Source organism: Alexandromys fortis, unplaced genomic scaffold (genome assembly GCF_014885135.2).
Source record: "Alexandromys fortis isolate MF-2015 unplaced genomic scaffold, M_Fortis_MF-2015_v1.1 scaffold_388, whole genome shotgun sequence".
Classification (NCBI taxonomy): domain Eukaryota; kingdom Metazoa; phylum Chordata; class Mammalia; order Rodentia; family Cricetidae; genus Alexandromys; species Alexandromys fortis.
Window position 1 is genome coordinate 86,354 of NW_026068302.1, and position 19,645 is coordinate 105,998.

Sequence of the window (19,645 nt, forward strand, 5' to 3'; positions counted from 1 at the left end):
AAAAAAAAAAAAAAAAAAAAAGAAAGGAAGTGAACAGAAGCTCACATTCTTAGTACAGCAGCTATCTCCAATTTATAACCACTTGCAAATGAAAAAAAAAATGGTTTTCTCCAACAGAGTCTCGCTGAATATACAAACAACTCTTACGGCCAGGCCCCAAGCCCTGCCTGCATTGTAAGGCCAACCCAAAATCAATTCAATGGCAATTTTGTAGGTTGTTTGTGTCATAATGCTTTGACAGGACTTGTTTTTTTTCTTACCAGTCCTGTGCATGAATATCACTGCAGCCAGTTTTGCTTTCTTACTGGATTTCTGTTTGTGCAAATATGTCTGTCTCTGAATCTTTGTGCATTTCTTGACCTTTTATAAAAAAATCTTTTTCTTCCAATTTTCTCCTGTTAAGATTCATTTCTTTTTTAATATTGCCTAATTTTATTTAATTATTATTAACATTAGTGTTATTATTTAGATGCCAGGTTATATCCAAAATAAAGAAAAAAAGAAAGGCTGTGCATTTGGGTGGATGAGGAGAGTGGAAAAGATTTGGAAAGAGATGTGGGAGGGGAAACAAAAATCAGATTATATTGTATTTTTAAAAAATCCATTTTCCCTTCTCCCTTCCCTCTCCCCTCTCCTCTTCTCCCAACCTCACCCCCACCCCCACCCCCATCCTCATCCTCATGCTCCCAACTTTTGTCCAGCAATTTTCTTTGCTTCCAATTTCCAGGAGTATCTATATATGTTTTTCTTTGGGTTCACCTTGTTATTTGGCTTCTCCAGGATCGCAAACTATAGGTTCAATGTCCTTTATTTATGGCTAGAGTCCACTAATGAGTGAGTACATACCATATTCATTTTTGGGGGTCTGGGTTATCTCACTCAGGATAGTGTTTTCTATTTCCATCCATTTGCATGCAAAATTCAAAATGTCATTATTTTTTTACCACTGAGTAGTACTCTACTGTGTAAATATTGCACACTTTCTTTATCCATTCTTTCATTGAGGGGCATCTAGGTTGTTTCCAGGTTCTGGCTGTTACAAATAATGCTGCTATGGACATAGTTGAACAAATGCTTTTGTAGTATATTTGGGCATCTCTTGGGTATATTCCCAAAAGTGATATTGCTGGATCCTGAGGTAGGTTAATTCCCGATGCGAGAGTTTGGGGGAGAGGGAGGGTGGAGATGGAAAAAGGGCAGATATAGGAGCAGGGAAGAAGATATCTTCATTAAGGGAGCCATTTTAGGATTGGCAAGAGACTTGGCTCTATAGGGGATCCCAGGTGTCCACAGGGATGTCCGCAGCTAGGTCTTTGGGCAGCAGAGGAGAGGGTGCCTGGACTGTCCTTGCCCCACTATCACACTGATGGTTTTCTCAAATATCACCATAGAATCTTCATCTGGTGAGGAATGGAGTTAGAGACAGAGACCCTCATCGGAGCAACAGACTGAGCTCCCAAGGTCCAGTTGAAAGGCAGAAGGAGGGAGAAGCTGAGCAAGGAAGTCAGGACCACGAGGGCTTGATCCAACAACTGAGACAGTGTGCCTGTTCTAATGCGAGCTCACCAAATCTAGCTGGACTGGGACTGAATGAGCATGTGATTAAACTGGACTCTCTGAAGGTGGCTGACAATGGGAGGCTGACTGAGAAGCCATTGATAAAGGCACTGGGACTTGTTTTTATGGCATGTTCTGGCTTTTTGGTACCCTAGTCTATATGGATGCACAGCTCCCTAGGCCTGGTTGTAGGTGGGAGGGCCTTGGACTTCTCATAGGACAGGGATCCCTGCCCTCTCTCCAGCAGAGTGGGAGAGGGAGGAGGAGGTGTGGGGGAGTGAAAGAGGATTGGGAGGAGGGAAGGAAGTGCAAATAATTGAATGGAAAAATAAAAGTTAAAAAAAGATATCAGAGTTAATAAGAAGCCTGAGCTAATAAGCCAGCCAGTTTATAATTAATGTAGACCTTTTTGTGTTTCTTTAGTACAGAACAGCTGTGGTACCTGGTGGGACAGAAACCTCTGTCAACAGGTATATGCCCAATAGTGATATTGATGGGCCATGAGGTAAAATTGAATCCCAATTTTCTGAAAATCCGCCACACTGATGTCTTGGAGCACATTGTCTTTGGAGGGATACCTTGCTCAGCCTATATATACTGGGAAGGACCTTGGTCTGTCTGGAAGTGAGGTATCAGATTTTGTTGACTCCCCATAGGAAGCCTTACTCTTTCTGAGAAGTAGGGTGGGAGAAGTGGGACAAGAGGAGGGGAGGGAGTGTGACCAGGGATGGCTATATAAAATGAGAAAATATTATACTAACAAAGTTCTTAAGAAAATAAGAAAGAAAATTTTAAAAATAGAAATACTTTGTCTCTCAAAGTGGAATCTTGTGTGAGTACAAAAAGGGGGGAATTCAATTCCACAAGATACAACATTAATAAGGGATTTCATGTTGGAACTGAGTTTAAGATAAATAAAATTCAAAGGCTAGAGCCCTGCCATGGTGTGAGCATCACAGAAGCCTCTGCTGTCTCAATTCTGCTCCTCAGCAGTTGCTGTATACAAGGGGGACCTTTTCACAAAGCAGACTGCAGACTTCAGGTCCGCAGGCACCACCAGAAATAAACATGAGGAGCAATGACTGGTGTTCTGTTAAGGAGCCTAACATAGGTGTGTGGCTGACAACACAACCGGGCAGCTTGGAGCTGAATGTATATGAGGAGCAGGGCTCCTCTCCAATATTCATTGGCTATTACATGTTTTGTTATACAATACACTCGTGTAAGTCTTTACCATGCCAAATGAACAAACAAATAAAGGTTTATACTGAAAAAAAAAATAAGAAATCAGTGCCTTTACTTAAAATGTGTATGTGTTGTTATAAAAGGCTAAGGGGCAAATTGAAGTGCAGACTCCTCTGATTATTTAAATAGTTGAATTCCTAGGATTACTGGATAACGAGCTAGGATAAAAACATCTCAACAGAATAAATACAGAAAGTAAAAGAAGGAAGTGAGGGCTGGAACCAGTGGCTTACATTGTAATCCCAGAACTCACAAATTGGAGGGAGCCAGATAAGGAGACCAGGCCTGTCTCAGCTACATAGTCAGTCCTGGGCCATCCTGAACTATATCAGACCATGCGACAGGGAATAAAATTAAATGTAAAATAAAGAATGCTTTGAGAATAATGATGTGAGAACACTCCACAGAGCATGTAGTGACGTGGAAAAGCTACTTAGAGTCTCTTTCTGAACTGTGACAGAGTGAGTGGGCAGAGACTAAAGAGGCAAAAGGTTTAGTTATAGATTTCATTCCGTAATATAAAAGAGTCTAGACATCCATTTGAAACCATTTGGGGGCCCTTTTATTACTCTACCTGAGTTCCCAAAACATGTTTCTCATTTCCTTGCTCTCAGTACTTTGACTCAGCAAGACACAGTAATAGTATGCCCAAGCGCTGTGTGGGTAGGCACAGTAATGTAGAGTGTTAGAACAGCTCTGGTTGTAAATGTCAGAACACATTGGGTGGTTATGGGCACAGGAAATCTCAAAATAATGTTTTTTTTTTTTTACTTTTGTTTTTCTTGGTTTAAGACCTGTGAAGTTTAGTGTTGTCGAAGTTTAGTGTGGTCAAAATTTGACCTCTGAAGAGAAGTACCGTGAAGTGGGAAACTGACCAAGAATGGCAGTTCCCTCAATGAAGTGGTGTAAACCAAGCTTCTCAGTAGGCTGTTAGATTTTTCAGATAAGCTCCTCAGCTTGGATGGGAAGAGCAGCTTGCAGATGTGAAATGATAAAGCCATTTCTGAGGGCTGAGGGTGTGACCAGAGGTTAGAAGATGTGACTGCACTGATGTGCACAGCTTCCTGGTGGCTGTCTCACCAGAAGTGAGTGGGCACATGATGTGGCTTCCCAAATAAAAGTGGCTTATGAATCAATAAATCAGGAACATAAAATATACTAAAATATATATTTATGCTTACTTGTATGTGATTTTTGCACAAACGTGAAATGAAAAAATTCAAGAAAATGAAAAAGTTTTTTTCATGTTTCTCAACTTTCTGTTTAACCATACTTCCCACTTTTTGCTATGCTTCACTCAAAGAACTGCAGTGTGTGTTATGAAAAGACTATCTTCTAATATAATTGTCTTCATTTAAAGACTTTTCCTTATCAGAAGCTCAAAGCTTTGTAATAAACAAAGGATAGAACTTGCAGCTGCTACTTTATTTGGCACTCTGGCTATTAATATTCTTCCGTCTCTTTCTAAAGCTGAAAAATTGGTATGATTCTGTCTCCACATTTTATTTAATTTCTGTCCACTTTATTGTCCTTGATTTTCAAGCACACTTCTGGCAGCATATCTGTTGTCCTTTCTGCTGGCACAAACAGGACAGAAAGGATTCTGAACATGTATCACACATTTTAAGAGACAGGAGACAAACACCACTCACACATGTGCATAGGCTCTGCTCTTACTCCATATTTCTCCTAAGGAACATAACCTCCCATCATGGATGGAAATCAGAAAAATCTCTCAATAGCACTAGCCTTTCTGTGAACAGTTTGATTTGAATTCCCAGACCTGAGGTCATCAGTGGTGTTTTCTAGAAAAGCAGTTTCTCACTGCTGTGGATTTCTCAGATCCTCAGATTCACTTATAATCTCTATTCTAAAACAAAACAAAACACCTGCCCTCCCAGTGTCTTAAGCTCATTTTCTATTATGATAAGACATAGACAAGCCAACATAGCAAATTAAGCATTTATTTTAGCACTGGATCTGAAGCTTGAGGTCAATTTCATCAGCAGCAAGAAACAAAAAGTGATTAATGAGCATTTACACTCAACTTTCTCTATTTATTTATACTGTCTGAAATCCCAGCATAGAAAAATGGCACCAGCTACAATGGATAGATCTTCCCACTTCAATTGACCTACCAATGATAATCCCTCACAATCTTCCTCAGAGCTAAAGCTAAGCTGGATAATTTTTTGATAGGTGTGCCCAAGTCTTGTCTCAGCTTATTCCTGTCAAGCCACAACACTAACTACCTCTCCCATTGACTTTGTGGGATAAAGGACCTAGCTCATTCTGTATGCAGATTCATTTCAGGTGCTATAACAGAACAATAGGCTAAGTGATTTATAACAAAAAGCAGTTGATTTGGGTTCAGACTTCTTAATATTGGAAATATCATCAGATATCATCATTTGGGATGAGGTCTCGCATTTGCCAACTCATGACACAAAGTGAGGGGGGTAGTGCCGATAGGCATGTGTAGAAGAATTAACAGATTGGATGGACTTGCCTTATGGCACCTGCTGTCAGACAGAAGGTATATTTTAGAAACAAGATCTCACTTAATAGCTGTAGGTGGTCTAGGACTCAATATGTAGTAGACCAAGATATCCTTGCACTTCTGAGTATTCTCCTGCCCTGCTTCCTGGGCACTGCTTGCAGCAGTGTGTAGCCATGCCTTTTTGCATGTAAATTTTTGTTTATATAAGTCATATTGCAGTCATCATACACATCACACATGCAGACACACACATACACACACTGTAAACGACTCCAGTAATGTATTTATCTGTATCACAGAACAGAGAAGGATAGGGCATGTGAACAACGCATTTGAATCCAGCCTGGGCAACATAGTGAGTTCCAGGCCACTATTAGTTATACAACATGATCCCGTCTGAAACAAAACCAAAAACCCAAACCAAATTAATAAAAAAAAAACAAGCCTCAAAAGGCTGATCATGTAGCTTATGGTATATTTCTTCTTGTAGAGAATGGGAAAGACCTTGGGTTTGATTGCCCAGCCTCATTAAAATGAGAACAATGAAACAACCTAATGTGAAAAGACATTAACTTTCATTGTAAACATGTGTGGGTTAAAAGGTAGATCAGTAAACATTAAGAAAATCACAATGGGAATGTGATTGTCTTATGTCATTACGATATACATTTACTGTCAATAGACACAATTCAAAAACAAAAATCAATATATTCTCTGAAATATTAATGTAAGACAATATTTCTGAAAATTATTAAAATTTGGAACTGAAGAGCTCAATCATCCAATTTATTCTATATACTCTTATATTTTAGCAGAAAATATTGGCACTGTTTCCTCAAAATGTATTTTCCTTTCTTCTTTCAGTCATCAAATACTGGCTACAAACATGATTTTGCTGCATATGAAGCGGGAATCATTTCATGTGCAAAAATGCATAGCTCATGTTTTTTATCTTTCAGTATCAGCTCTCAACATACAATTTCATCTTTTCACTTTTGTTAAGATGAGGAACAAACTTAAGAGACTAAGTATCATGCAGAAGGGACGTTCCACTGTATTTCATTTGAGGACTTAAAAGTTGTTGTTGTTGTTGTTGTTGTTTTTTTTTTTTGAGATACTCTTCCCCCCACTTCTCATTTTTTCTTGTTTTTTCTTTATTTTTACATTAAAAAATTTCCAATTCTCCTCCTCCTCCCATTTCCTTCCCCCTCCCCATCCAGCCTTAACAGAGGGAATGCTACCCTGTCCTGTGGGAAGTCCAAGGCCCTCCCCCCATATCCAGGCCTAGGAAGCTATGCATCCAAATAGACTAGGGTCGTAAAAAGCCAGTACATGCAGTAGAAACAAGTCCCAGTGCTTTTATCAATGGCTTCTCAGTCAGCCCCCATCGTTAGCCACATTCAGAAAGTCCAGTCCAGTTTGATCACATGCTCGTTCAGTCCTAATCCAGCTGGATTTGGTGAGCTCCCATTATATCAGGCACACTGTCTCGGTGGGTAGACCAATCCCTTGCAGTCCTGATTCCTTGCTCATCTTATCCCTGCTTCTGCCCTTCGACTGGACCTTTGGGAGCTCAGTCCAGGGCTCTGATGTGGGTCTCTATCTCTATCTCCATCCCTCGCCGGACGGATATTCGAGATAAACATCAGTGTGATTATGGGGCAAGGCCAGTTCAGGCACCCCTCCTCTGCTGCCCAAGGACCTAGCTGGAGACATCCCCATAGACACCTGGGTTCCCCTCTAGAGCCAAGTCTCTTGCCAAACCTAAAATGCCTTCCCTAATTAAGATATCTTCTTCTCTGCTCCTATATACGCCCTCCAACTCCCCAAAGTTCTCCCCAATACTTCCCTTCACCCTTTTCTCTCCCCTTCCCCCACCCCCACCCCCAAACCCACTCCCATGCTCTCAACTCAAGATGTCATTGATTTTTACCACTGAGTAGTACTCTAATTTGTAAATATTCTACACTTTCTTTATCCATTCTTCCATTGAGGGGCATCTAGATTGTTTCCAGGTTCTGGCTATTACAAATAATGTTGCTATGAACATAGTTGAACAAATGCTTCTGAAGTATGATTGGGCATCTCTTGGGTATATTCCCAAGGGTGATACTGCTAGATCCTGAAGTAGGTTGATTCCCAATTTCCTGAGAAACCGCCACACTTATTTCCAAAGTGATTGCACAAGTTTGCAGTCTCACCAGCAATGGATGAGTGTTCCCCTTACTCTACATCCTCCCAGTATGAGCTATCATTGGTGTTTTTGATTTTAGCTATTCTGACGGGTGTAAGACAGTATCTCAAAGTTGCTTTGATTTGCATTTCCCTGATCGCTAAGGAAATTGAACATGACCTTAAGTATCTTTTGTCCGTTTGAACTTCTTCTGTTGAGAATTCTCTGTTCAGTCCAGTACCCCATTTTTAAATTGTGTTATTTAGAATTTTAATGCATAATTTCTTGAGTTCTTTATATATTTTGGAGATCAGACCTTTGTCTGATGTGGGGTTGGTGAAGATCTCCCATTCAGTAGGATGCCTTTTTTTCTTAATGACAGTGTCCTTTGCTTTACAGAAGCTTCTCAGTTTCAAGAGGTCCCATTTATTCAATGTTGCTCTCATTGTCTGTGCTACTAGGGTTATACTTAGGAAGTGGTCTCCTGTGCCCATGTATTGCAGGCTACTTCCCACTTTCTCTTCTATCAGGGTCAGTATGGTCAGATTTATATTGAGGTCTTCAATCCATTTGGAATTGAGTTTTGTGCATGGTGATAGATATGGATCTATTTTCATTCTTCTACAGGTTGACATTCAGTATGTCAGCACCATTTGTTGAAGATGCTCTCTTTCTTCCATTGTATAATTTTAGCTCTTTGTCGAAAATCAGGTGTTGATAGGTTTGTAGGTTAAGATCCGGGTCTTTGATTCGATTCCATTGGACGACATCTCTGTTTTTAGGCCAATACCAAGCTGTTTTCATTACTGTAGCTCCATAATAGAGTTTGAAGTCAGGGATAGTAATGCCTCCAGAAGTTCCTTTATTATATAGGACTATTTTGGCTGTCCTGTTTTGTTTGTTTGTTTGTTTTTCCATATAAACTTGATTATTTTTCTCTCAAGCACCGTGAAGAATTTTGTTGGGATTTTGTTGGGGATTACACTGAATTTATAGATTGCCTTTGGTAGAATTGCCATTTTTACTATGTTGATCCTACCAATTCAAGAGCATGGGAGATCCTTCCATTTTTTGGTGTCTTCTTCAGTTTCTTCAAAACCTTAAAGTTCTTGTCAAATAGATCTTTCACTTCCTTGGTTAGAGTTACCCCAAGATACTTTCTGATATTTGTGGAAAGGTGAAGTTTCTCTGATTTTCCTCTCTGCTTCTCTATCCTTTGTGTATAGTAGAGATACTATTTTTTTTAGTTGATCTTGTATCCTTCAACATCACTGAAGGTATCTATCAGTTGTAAGGGTTTTTTGGTAGAGTTTATTGGGTCACTGATGTACACTATCATATCATCTACAAATAATGAAAGTTTGACTTCTTCTTTTCCAATTTGAATCCCCTAGATCTCCTTGTCTTATTGCATTTGCTAGAACTTCAAGCACTATATTGAAGAGATATGGTGAGAGTGGACAGCCTTGTCTTGTTCCTGATTTTAGTGGAATGGCTTTAAGTTTCTCTCCATTTAATTTGATTTTAGCTGTTGGCTCACTGTATATTGCTTTTATGATATTTAGATATGATCCTTGTATCCCTAATCTCTCCAAGACCTTTATCATAATGGGGTGTTGATTTTTGTCAAATACTTTTTCAGCATCTAATGAAATGATCATATTTCCTTTTTTCTTTCAGTTTATTTATATGATGGATTACATTGATAGAGTTTCATATGTTGAACCAGACCCGCATCTCTGGGAAGAAGCCTACTTGATCAAAATGGATGATTTTTTTGATGTGTTCTTAGATTCTGTTTGCCAGTATTTTATTGAGAATTTTTGTATCGATGTTCATGAGCAAGATTGGTATGTAATTCTCTTTCTTGATTGAGTCTTTGTGTGGTTTTGGTATCAGGGGAACTGTAGCTTCATAAAAAGAGTTTGGCAATGATCCTTCTATTTCTATTATGTAAAACACATTAAGGAGTATAGGTATTAGGTCTTCTTGGAAGTTCTGGTAGAATTCTGCATTAAAACCCTCTGATCCTGGGCTTTTTTTGGTTGTGATGTTTTTTATATGACAGCTTCTATTTCCTCGTGACTTATAGGTCTATTTAAATTGTTCATCTGGTCTTGATTTAATTTTGGTATATGGTACTTGACTAAAAAATGTCCATTTCTTTTACATTGTCCAACTTTGTAGCATACAGGCTTTTGTAATAAAATCTAATGATTCTCTGAATTTCCTCTGTGTCTGTGGTTATGTCCCCCTTTTCATTTCTGATCTTGTTAATTTGCATGTTCTCTCTCTTCCATTTAATTAGTTTGGATAAGGGTTTGTCAATCTTGTTGACTTTTTCAAAGAACCATCTCTTTGTTTCATTGATTCTTTAGATTGTTTTCTGTGATTCTATTTTGTTGATTTCAGCCCTCAGTTTGATTATTTCTAGTCTTCTACTCCTTCTGGGTGAGTCTTCGTTTTTTTTTTCTAGAGCTTTCATCTATGCTGTTAAGCCTCTAATGTGAGCTTTCTCCCCACCCCCTTTTTTTTTAAAGTGGGCACTTAAGGTGATGAACTTTCTTCTTAGCACTGCTTTCATAGTGTTTTATAGGTTTGGGTAGGTTGTGTCTATTTTTGTTGAATTCAAAGAAGACTTTAATTTTTTTCTTTATTTCTTTCCTGACCCAGGGGTGGTTCAGTAGTTGACTGTTCAGTATCCATGAGTTTGAAGGCTTTTTGGGGGTAGAATTGTTGTTAAATTCTAACTTTATCCCATGGTGATTTGATAAGACACAGGATGTTACTAAAAATTTTTTTGTATTTGTGGATGTTTGCTTTGTTACTGAGTATGTGATCAATGTTCGAGAGGCTTCCATGAAGACGCTGAGAAGAAAGTATATTCTTTCCTATTTGGGTGGAATGTTCTATAGATGTCTGTTAAGTTCATTGATTCATTACCTCCATTAATTCTCTTAATTCTCTGTTAGGTTTCTGTCTGATTGACCTGTTCATTGGTGAGAGAGGAGTGTTGAAGTCTTCTACTATTAGTGTTTGGGGTTTGATGTGTACTTTGAGTTCTAGTAATATTTCTTTTACATATGTGGGTGCTTTTATATTAGGGACATATATATTGAGGATTGAGACTTCATCCTGATGAATTGTTCCTGTTATGAGTATAGAATGTCCATCTCCATCTCTTCTGATTGATTTTAGTTCGAAGTCAATTTTGTTGGATACTTGTATAGCCACACCTGGTTGTTTCTTAGGTCCATTTGATTGAAAAATCTTTTCCCAACCCTTTACTCTGAGTAGATGTCTGTCTTTGTGGTTGAGGTATGTTTCTTGTAAACAGGAGAATTTTTGATCCTGTTTTCATATCCATTCTCTTAACCTGTGCCTTTTTATAGGTGAATTGAGTCCATTGACATTAAGTGATATTAATGACCAGCAGTTGTTAATGCTGGTTATTTATTTATTTATTTATTTATTTGGTGGTAGAGTTTGTGTGTTTTCCTTCTTGGAGTTGTGCTGGTGGAGGGTTGTTACATGTCTGTGTTATTATGGTGTTGTTGTCTTCCTTCAGTTGTGGTTTTCCTTCTAGTACTTTCTGTAAGACTGGGTTTGTGGCTAAGTATTGTTTAAATTTGTTTTTATCCTTGAATATCTTGTTTCTCCATCGATGGCAAAAGAAAGCTTTGCTGGGTATAGTAGTCTGGGCTTGCATCCATGGTCTCTTAGTGTCTGCAGCACATCCCAAACCTTGTGGCTTTCATGATTTCCATAGAGAAGTCAGGTATAATTCTGATAGGTTTACCTTAATATGTTACTTGACCTTTTTCCCTTGCAGCTCTTAATATTCTTTCTTTATTCTGTATGTTTTGTGTTTTGATTATTATATGGTGAGGGAATTTTTTTTGATCCAGTCTCTTAGGTGTTCTATATGCTTCTTGTACCTTCATAGGAATATCCTTCTTTAGGGTGGGAAAGTTTTCTTCTATAATTTTGTTGAATATATTTTCTGGGCCTTTGAGCTATAATTCTTCTCCTTCTTCTACCCTTATTATTCTTAGAATTGGTCTTTTCATGGTGTCCCAAATTTCCTGGATGTTTTGTGTTGGATTTGCTGTTTTCTTTGATAATGAATTTATTTCCACTATTGTATTTTCAGTATCTAAGATTCTTTCTTCCATCTCTTGTATTCTGTTGGTTATACTTGTCTCTGTAGTTCCTGTTCATTTTCCCAGATTTTCCATATCTAGCAATCCCTTGATTTGTTTTCTCCATTGCCTCCATTTCAGTTTTCAAGTTTTGAACTGTTTCCATTACCTGTTTGAGTGCTTTTTCTTGGTTTTCTTAGGTAACTTTAAGAGATTTATTCATTTCTTCTAACTTTTTGTTAGTCTTCTCATTCATTTCTTTAAAGGAGTTTTTCATATCCTGCTTAATGGTCTCTATCACTTTCATAATGTTACGTTTAAAGTCGATTTCTTCTACTTCTTCTGGATTAGGGTGTTCAAGTCTTCTTGTTGCATGTTTGCTGGATTCTGGTGTTATCATATTGCATTTCAGATTGTTGCAGGAATTCTTTAATTGGCGCCTGCCCATCTCTTCCTTCAAATGTGGTCAGGAGCGTCTTGACAGCCATCTTTGCTGTGGCTAACTGTGTACCTGGGATTTTTTCTTGTTCTGCCCTTTTTTAGATCCCCTCTGCACTGGAGTTGGCTCTCAGATCCCCTCCTCCCTGAAGTAGGCTGTGGTGGTGGATGTAAAGACCCCGCAGATGAAAAGAAGTGCTTGGGGGCAAGCTGGGATGGGATAAGTAGAGAAAGCCAGTAGTCTGCGAAAAGCCCCACTGAATGGCCACAAAGTTTAGGGGATTGGAGGGTGCCTGTACTTGGTTCCTGTGGTGGCCGACTGGCTGGGCAGGCACACACTTTCCCCTCTCGATGAATCTCCTGGTACTGGATCAGGGCTACTGGCTGGCCAAGGTCCTCACAGACAAAAGCTGAATTTTTCATTTTTACATGGCTTATTTTTATTTATTTCACAGATAAGAGGGCGGGCTTGGTAGGTGCCAGCTTGGTGGAACAAAGAAACTCCTGCAGCCTTGTATTCACCACTGTGTCCCCAGACCTTCAGCCCCAAAACAGGCGGAGTTGGGGGATCCTAGGACCCCGCAAATGGGAAAGGGTGCTTGAAGGCAAGCTGGGATGGAAATAAGTAGAGAAAGCCAGTAGCCGGGAAGAAGCCCTGCTGAATGGCCAGAAAGTTTATGGGATTGAAGGGTACCTGTACTCCATTCCCAGGGCACACACTTACCCCTTCAGATGGATCTACTGGTACTGGATCAGGGCCACTTGCTGGCCAAGTGACTTAAAAGCTTTTTTTAAAAAATAATGTTTGGGACTAGAGAAAATCAATAATTTAATAATTTATTTCTCTTTTTGTTTTGTTTTGTGTTAGTTTTCTTTTATTTTTGCTGTTTTGGGGTTTGCAGTTTTTTGTTTGTTTGCTTACTTGCTTGCTTTGAAGCCAGACTCTCAAGAAACCAGTACCAGTCTTGACTGTGCTATGTAGCAAACAAAGGGTAGCTCAAAACCTTGATTCTCCTAGATCAGCTTCTCACGTTCTAGAATTACAGTTGTGAGTCAACTTGCCTGCCTTAAGTACATTTTTATAAATTTGAGAAACTATCAGGTTTCAGTTACTTTTAGCAAAGTGTGATTTAAAATGTGAGGCCTTTTGAAATGATGAACTACAATATGAAGAAACACTGTCTTTTCTAAAGCAATACAATCTTAAATGAAAAGTGTGTGTTAAAAGCAAAACTCTTACTAAGCAAGATATCCCAAGTGTTTCATCAAACTTCAATGCCAATCATCAGCATCAACAGTCACGTCAAAAGGGAGGTCTAAATTCTACACACTCTGATTCTCTTGCCCTTCAAATACTGTCCCATTTAAATTCTAAACTTAACACTTCTGCTACATTAGTGTGGTTATAATGAGATACGGGATCCTAGAATCAAGACCTCAAATCACAAAAATGGATATCTTATTTTCCTGATGAAAACAGCATTGATGGACAAGAAAAGAGCTGACTTCTAAGAACTCTTTAAGGAGCGACTCTTTTAGAGTTCAGAATTTTCATACTGGCTACCAGCTTCTCAAGCCCATTGCTTGATCTCTCCTTCTTCTTCTTGCTGAGTTGCCATCTTTTAGTTGGCTGCTAATTACAGTTTGGAACTTCTTTACTATGTCTTGTTTATGCTTTCAGTGATTTTTTAGATGAACCTTTGAAACTGTGTACACCTAGATGAGGCAGTTCAAGCCTTTCATTTTAACTGCCTGTGAGTCTGAGTCAGGAAACCTGAGCATTCAAAGCTTAATGGGCAAAATTACCTAAAGTCCTGAAGAACTGCTTCTCTACATAGGGTATAAACAGAATGGGTGTATATCTTTCAGAAATCTAAAACTTAAAGGTTTTTTACAGCTTATTATGATGTATTAATTATATAAAATAATGGGTTTCTTTATGACTTTTGTATAGCATATAATTTACTGACCATCTTTAATCCATTATTATTATATCCTCTTCCCTTTTCCCTGTCACCCTTCCAGTATCTTCTAACCCTCCTACTTTGATGTATTATGTGTATTTTTTCCTTTCCCTTTTTATTAGTTACATGTTTGCAGTCTGTGATTCCATTTATCATTGTTCACATGCTTATATTTTAGCACTGATCACTGAGTATTAGATATCCATTTACAATCTCATGCCTAGGAGAGATTTATTTACTCTCTCAGCTGTCATCAATTGCCTGTAGTTCTTAATCTAGTGTGGAGATTTCCCGTCTATATTGGCATGTCCTCTGGTGTTCGGGATGGTTGTGTCTGGCTTAGGCAATGCTATTCTTGAGATTGCCTGGTGAAGCTTCCTTGTCTTGCAGACAATGTCCTGAGTCTCTGCGTTTTACAATCTTTAGTCCTCTCCTCTGAGCTGTTTCCTGAACCTTAAGTGTAGGAGTTAGTTTGTGTTCTGGAATTTTACTTAAAACATTAGAGCTTATCATCCTAGAGATGATTCTCTTACCAGTTTTGATGTCTTTAGAACATTCAGTCTCATGGCCGTGGCTCCCTGGATACTTTGCTTACTTCTGAAGATGGCAATGGCAGGGTGACTGACATACAGTGAGTAATTCACATACATCATTTGTCTAGTTAGAACCAGTAGACACAAATTATGCCACAGAGATCATACTTTGTCCATTATTATGTCTGTCACCAGGTGACATTCCAGCTGGCCTGGAATTTGTAATTTTTTTGTTTTCCCTTGGATGCCTGGACCCTTAATCATTATAATGACTCTGGTACTGCCTTGGGCTGCCTTATTCTGTCTTACACATGATCATGTTCCTTATGAAAATAGATGTGTTGGTGATATTATGATTTTGTAGCTCAGGTGATGGTGAATCTGACATATACATGCTGTAAGCAATAGGTGTACAAAATAAAGTATATGAGTTTGTGGATTTTTTCCCCAGCTCAATATAGAGGGCCTGATTAAGCGAAAAGACTGAATCTGTACTCAGAAGTCAGAAGCTGTGAAACTTCAGCTTTATTTTCAAGTGATGTCATCACATATTTACTGAAAACCACTGATGGCCTGGGCTCCAACACAGCTGTATATCTGCATAATATTGCCTTTCCCCTGTAGATAGTCCATGTGCTCCAATGATAACTGTGCTATTACTTCATGTTTCTAAGTTCAAATTTTCATGTAGTGTTAGGCTTCTCTGAATATTTTACATAGGTATTTAGTTTTTAAATTTTGTGCTGTGAAAAATTAATAATCAGAAAACAGGGTACTTCCAGTATAATATTATTTAGCTATTTCATCTACTTTACACTGAAGTTGCCAATAGCGAGAAATTTATTCTTCATTTTTATAGTGAGCTAATTGAACTGTTACTTTTTAAGTATCAAAATAGCAATTAGAGTGATATATGTTGGTTGTCAACATAAAGCTTTTTGTCTAATCTTAAATTTGATATTTACTCCATATTTGCAATATTTTGTTATCTGCTACTAACTCTTAGTTTTTCAGTATAACCAAGGAAAACATGAACTGCAAAAAATTCTAACAACCTCAGTCAAATATATCACACCCTGCAAAGTAACACCCCTTTATAGAAGAAATGCTGAGAAATATATTTATAGAGTGTGAAGTGTTCAAACACCAAAAGAAACTGAACTTCCTCAACATAGAACCAATCAAATACTGTGGGGAAACTAAGGCTGTTTTAGACTCCAAACAGCACACAGGTAAGGAGATTGGATAAGGGATTGCATTATTGTGTATTGTTTCTTCTCTAGACTCTTTGAAGTCCAATTAGCAGCTTACAATGCTGGTGATCTTTGGGTTAATAGTTAGGGTTTATTTATCTCATGTAGGGGTCCAGAAATCTAGAAATCCCTGTTTGGATTATGACATGGTGATTCTCCCACACCTACTACTCCCATGGGATAGAATCACAAGTCAGTGCCCTGAGAATTAAGGTTATTTGATTTATGAACAAACCCAAGTCTCCAACTTTGTTCTAGAAGAACATGGAAGTATCCAGTATGAGTTTATTTACCAAATATTTATGATACAATAGGATAACAGTTTTTACAAGATGGGAGTCATAAATGAAAGTGTGTGTTTCCTCATTATTTGGTCTCTAATAGGCTGCCTGTTTGTGAACAAGATGTCCTACCTGTATTCACATCATGGGAGCTTTACCATGGTGCTCACATTTGGGCACCTCTGTTAGTGACCATCAGTCATAGCAAAAAAAAAAAAGATGAAAATATGAGTTATGAGACAACTTCCATACCTTGCATCATGACTAGTTATCTTTAATTAACAGTTTATCAATTATTATTAACATTTGTTTAGGAGTTAGAATTTATGAAGTGTTTTTGCATATGATCTCAACTCATAGTAGGGTTTAACCATCTTTATTATGCAATGACTAATTATATCTTTAAAACTGGTACATTAAAAAATGTGAACAAGATCCCAAAGTCCCAATGAGGAGCAGAAGGAGGGAGAACATGAGCATGGAAGTCAGGACCACGAGAGGTGCACCCACCCACTGAGATAGTGGGGCTGATCTATTGGGAGCTCACCAAGGCCAGCTGGACTGTGACTGAAAAAGCATGGGATAAACCGGACTCTCTGAGCATGGTGAACAATGAGGGCTGATGAGAAGCCGAGGTCAATGGCATGAGGTTTTGTTCCTACTTCATGTTCTGGCTTTGTGGGAGCATAGCCAGTTTGGATGTTCACCTTCCTAGACCTGGATGGAGGGGGGAGGACCTTGGACTTTCCACAGGGCAGGGATTCCTGACTGCTCTTTGGACTTGAGAGGGAGGGGGAGAGGAGTGGGAGGAGAGGGAGGGAAATGGGAGGCTGGGAGGAGGCAGAATTTTTTTTCAATAATAAATAAATAAATTTAAAAAAAACTACAATGATGTGAGCTAGGCAGTAGTGGCACATGCCTTTAATCCCAGCACTCAGGAGGCAGAAGCAGGCTGATCTCTGTGAGTCCAAGGCCAGGCTGGTCTACACATCGATTTCTAAGACAGCCAGAACTGTTACACAGAGAAATTGTCTTGAAAACGTCAAAATCAAAACAAGCAAAAAACTACATTGATGTGGAGAAATTGGAATGTTGTAAGTTCAGGGTCTGACTACATTACACAGAATAGCTTTAGCCTTCTAAATAGCCATTCCTGAAATCTATTAACTTAGCAGACCACTAACTTCCAGCATGCACTAAGAATGTCATCTGATGAACTATAGAAAAGTGTCCCTCATCTTGCTGTAATCATCTCTCTAATGTGCCCAACAATATATATGTTAAATCTGCCTTTCTCGGTTCTGTAAAACTACAAAAGTTCATTAAACTGCTTCCACGTTGGAATAAGAAGCCATGATCACTCAAAATGGCTCCAGAATAAACCGTTATTCCTTTTAAGGTAAAAGTTTTCAACCTTCCTAATGCTTCAAACACTTTAATATAACTCCTCATGCTGTGGATACTCCCAACCATAAAATTATTTTGTTGTGACTTCCTGACTGTAATTTTGCTACTGTTATGAATCCTAAGGTAAATATCTGATATGAAGGATATCTAATATTTGGCCCCGGGGAAAGGATCTTTTGACCCCCCAAAGGAATCAAGACCCACAGGTTGAGAACCACTGCTTTAAGGCAAAAGCTGTTTTTTAAATCAATAGATCTTCATTCAAAACTCTTGCTGTGTATATCGCCAGTGAGGCCTCACATTCTAACACTGAATGCTGAAGATTTTAGAAACTTCATTGGGACTGGAAGTATCGTTCAGAGATAACCCAAAGTACCACAATAAAATAATAATTAATAATAATATTAGAGGAAGAAAGGGAAGGAAGATTATTTAATTTCTATGGTCTGTCATCATAAGCTAACTCTTGCCAGAATATGATCAAATCTCTCAGTAAACTTTCCTTTCTTTGACTTTAGTTTTTCTAAGTCACTAGCTTGTTTTTGATGAAAGCAATTTAAATTGTCCTTCAATCAAGTGACAGAGGTTAATGGAGCACTGGGGGACGGGGAATGGACAGTGGCTGGAAAACAGAAGAGGAACTGACATGCAATGACAAGCCAGACCCCTACTTGAACAGGCCAGAGGTGAACTTCCTGCTTCTGTCTTCCTTTATTAATGTCTGGCCAATCGTTAATCATCACTCTTTTAGTCTTCATTCACTTCCACCTCCAATGTCTGCTCGTATCTACTCCTGGTCTCATCACTGGGCTATGCTGCCTCTGTCTTACATGGCCAGTTTCTGTCTAACATTGTTTTTTTATAGACTTAAAAAAACATTAATTTTTGTAGGTCACTAGTCTTTATGTGCCCCCTACCTTTACCCACTGAGACATCTCATGGGTCCCCTTTATGTTCTTAAACCAAAGTATCTCTAAGTCGCTACACAAATCTGTCATTGTCCTACACCAGAGGTCCAGACATTAGCTCAACAGAATAAGTGAACTTTCTTGGTTGCAGAGTGAATGTTTCCAGAATACCTCCCACTAGTTACTGTTGTCTCTGTCCCCTAATCCTGAGGGAATCTGTCTCCAGTCTACACACAGACACACACAGACACGCACACATACACACACATACACACCTTGTAGGATATTATTTAAAGATGTGTTACATTTGTTTCTGGTGTGGAATATTTGTTAAATGATCCAAAGATGTGTCATATTCTATTATGTTACATTTGTTTAGCTCTGTGAAGCTGTGTTACGATGCCTTTCTAAAACATCTGATTGGTCTAATAAAGAATTGAAAGGTGTAAAGTGAGGCAGGAGAAAAGATAGGTGGGGCTGGCAGGCAGAGAAAATAAGTAGGAGGAGCAAGAAAAATAAAGGAGGCCTCCAGAGGCCAGCTACAGAGCAAGCCATGGAGTAAGAAGTAAAGATATATATAAGAAATAGAGAGAGATGAAAGCCCAGAGGCAAAAGAAGGTAGATAGGATAATTTAAGAAAAGCTGTCAAGAAACAAGCCAAGCTAAAGCCGCAGATTCATAAGAAAGAATAAGCCTCTGTGTGATTTATTTGGGAACTTGGTGGTGGACCCCAAAAAGAGCAAAGAGTAAAGCACTAACAACACACCAAAACCAAGAAATGAAAGAAAAGAGATTTAAGAAAGCTATGCTTGGAGAAGATGGTAAGTGGGGGTGCAGGAGTAGCCGTGCTGGAGAATGTGACAGACACTGTGTCCCAATGTTGTCTCAGCTTTCCAAAAGAAAACACTGTGAAGAAGTCATCTATCTTCTTTCCTGCTCCCAGGCAAGAGGATTGGCTCTAGAGAGGTTCCCAGGTATCCAAGGGGATGTCCCCAGCTAGGACCCTGGGCAGTGGAGGAGAGGGTGCCTGAACTGGCCTTGTCCCGTAGTCAGATTGATGACTATCTTGAATATCACCATAGAACCTTTGTCGATGACAAATAGACATAGAGACAGAGACCCACATCAGGGCACTGGACTGAGCACACAAGGTCCAGATGAAGAGCAGAAGGAGGGAGAATATGAGCAAGGAAGTCAGGACCACGAGGGGTTGGTCTACTCACTGAGACAGTGTGCCTGATCTA

The 19,645-nt window shown here is 38.9% G+C and overlaps 1 protein-coding gene across 1 annotated transcript in view; it reads left to right on the forward strand.

Moving 5' to 3' along the window:
• The window catches only part of LOC126495022 (tubulin alpha-1C chain-like), a 28,933-nt gene that overhangs the window by 1,565 nt on the left and 7,723 nt on the right, over positions 1–19,645 (forward strand). The window lies entirely within an intron of this gene.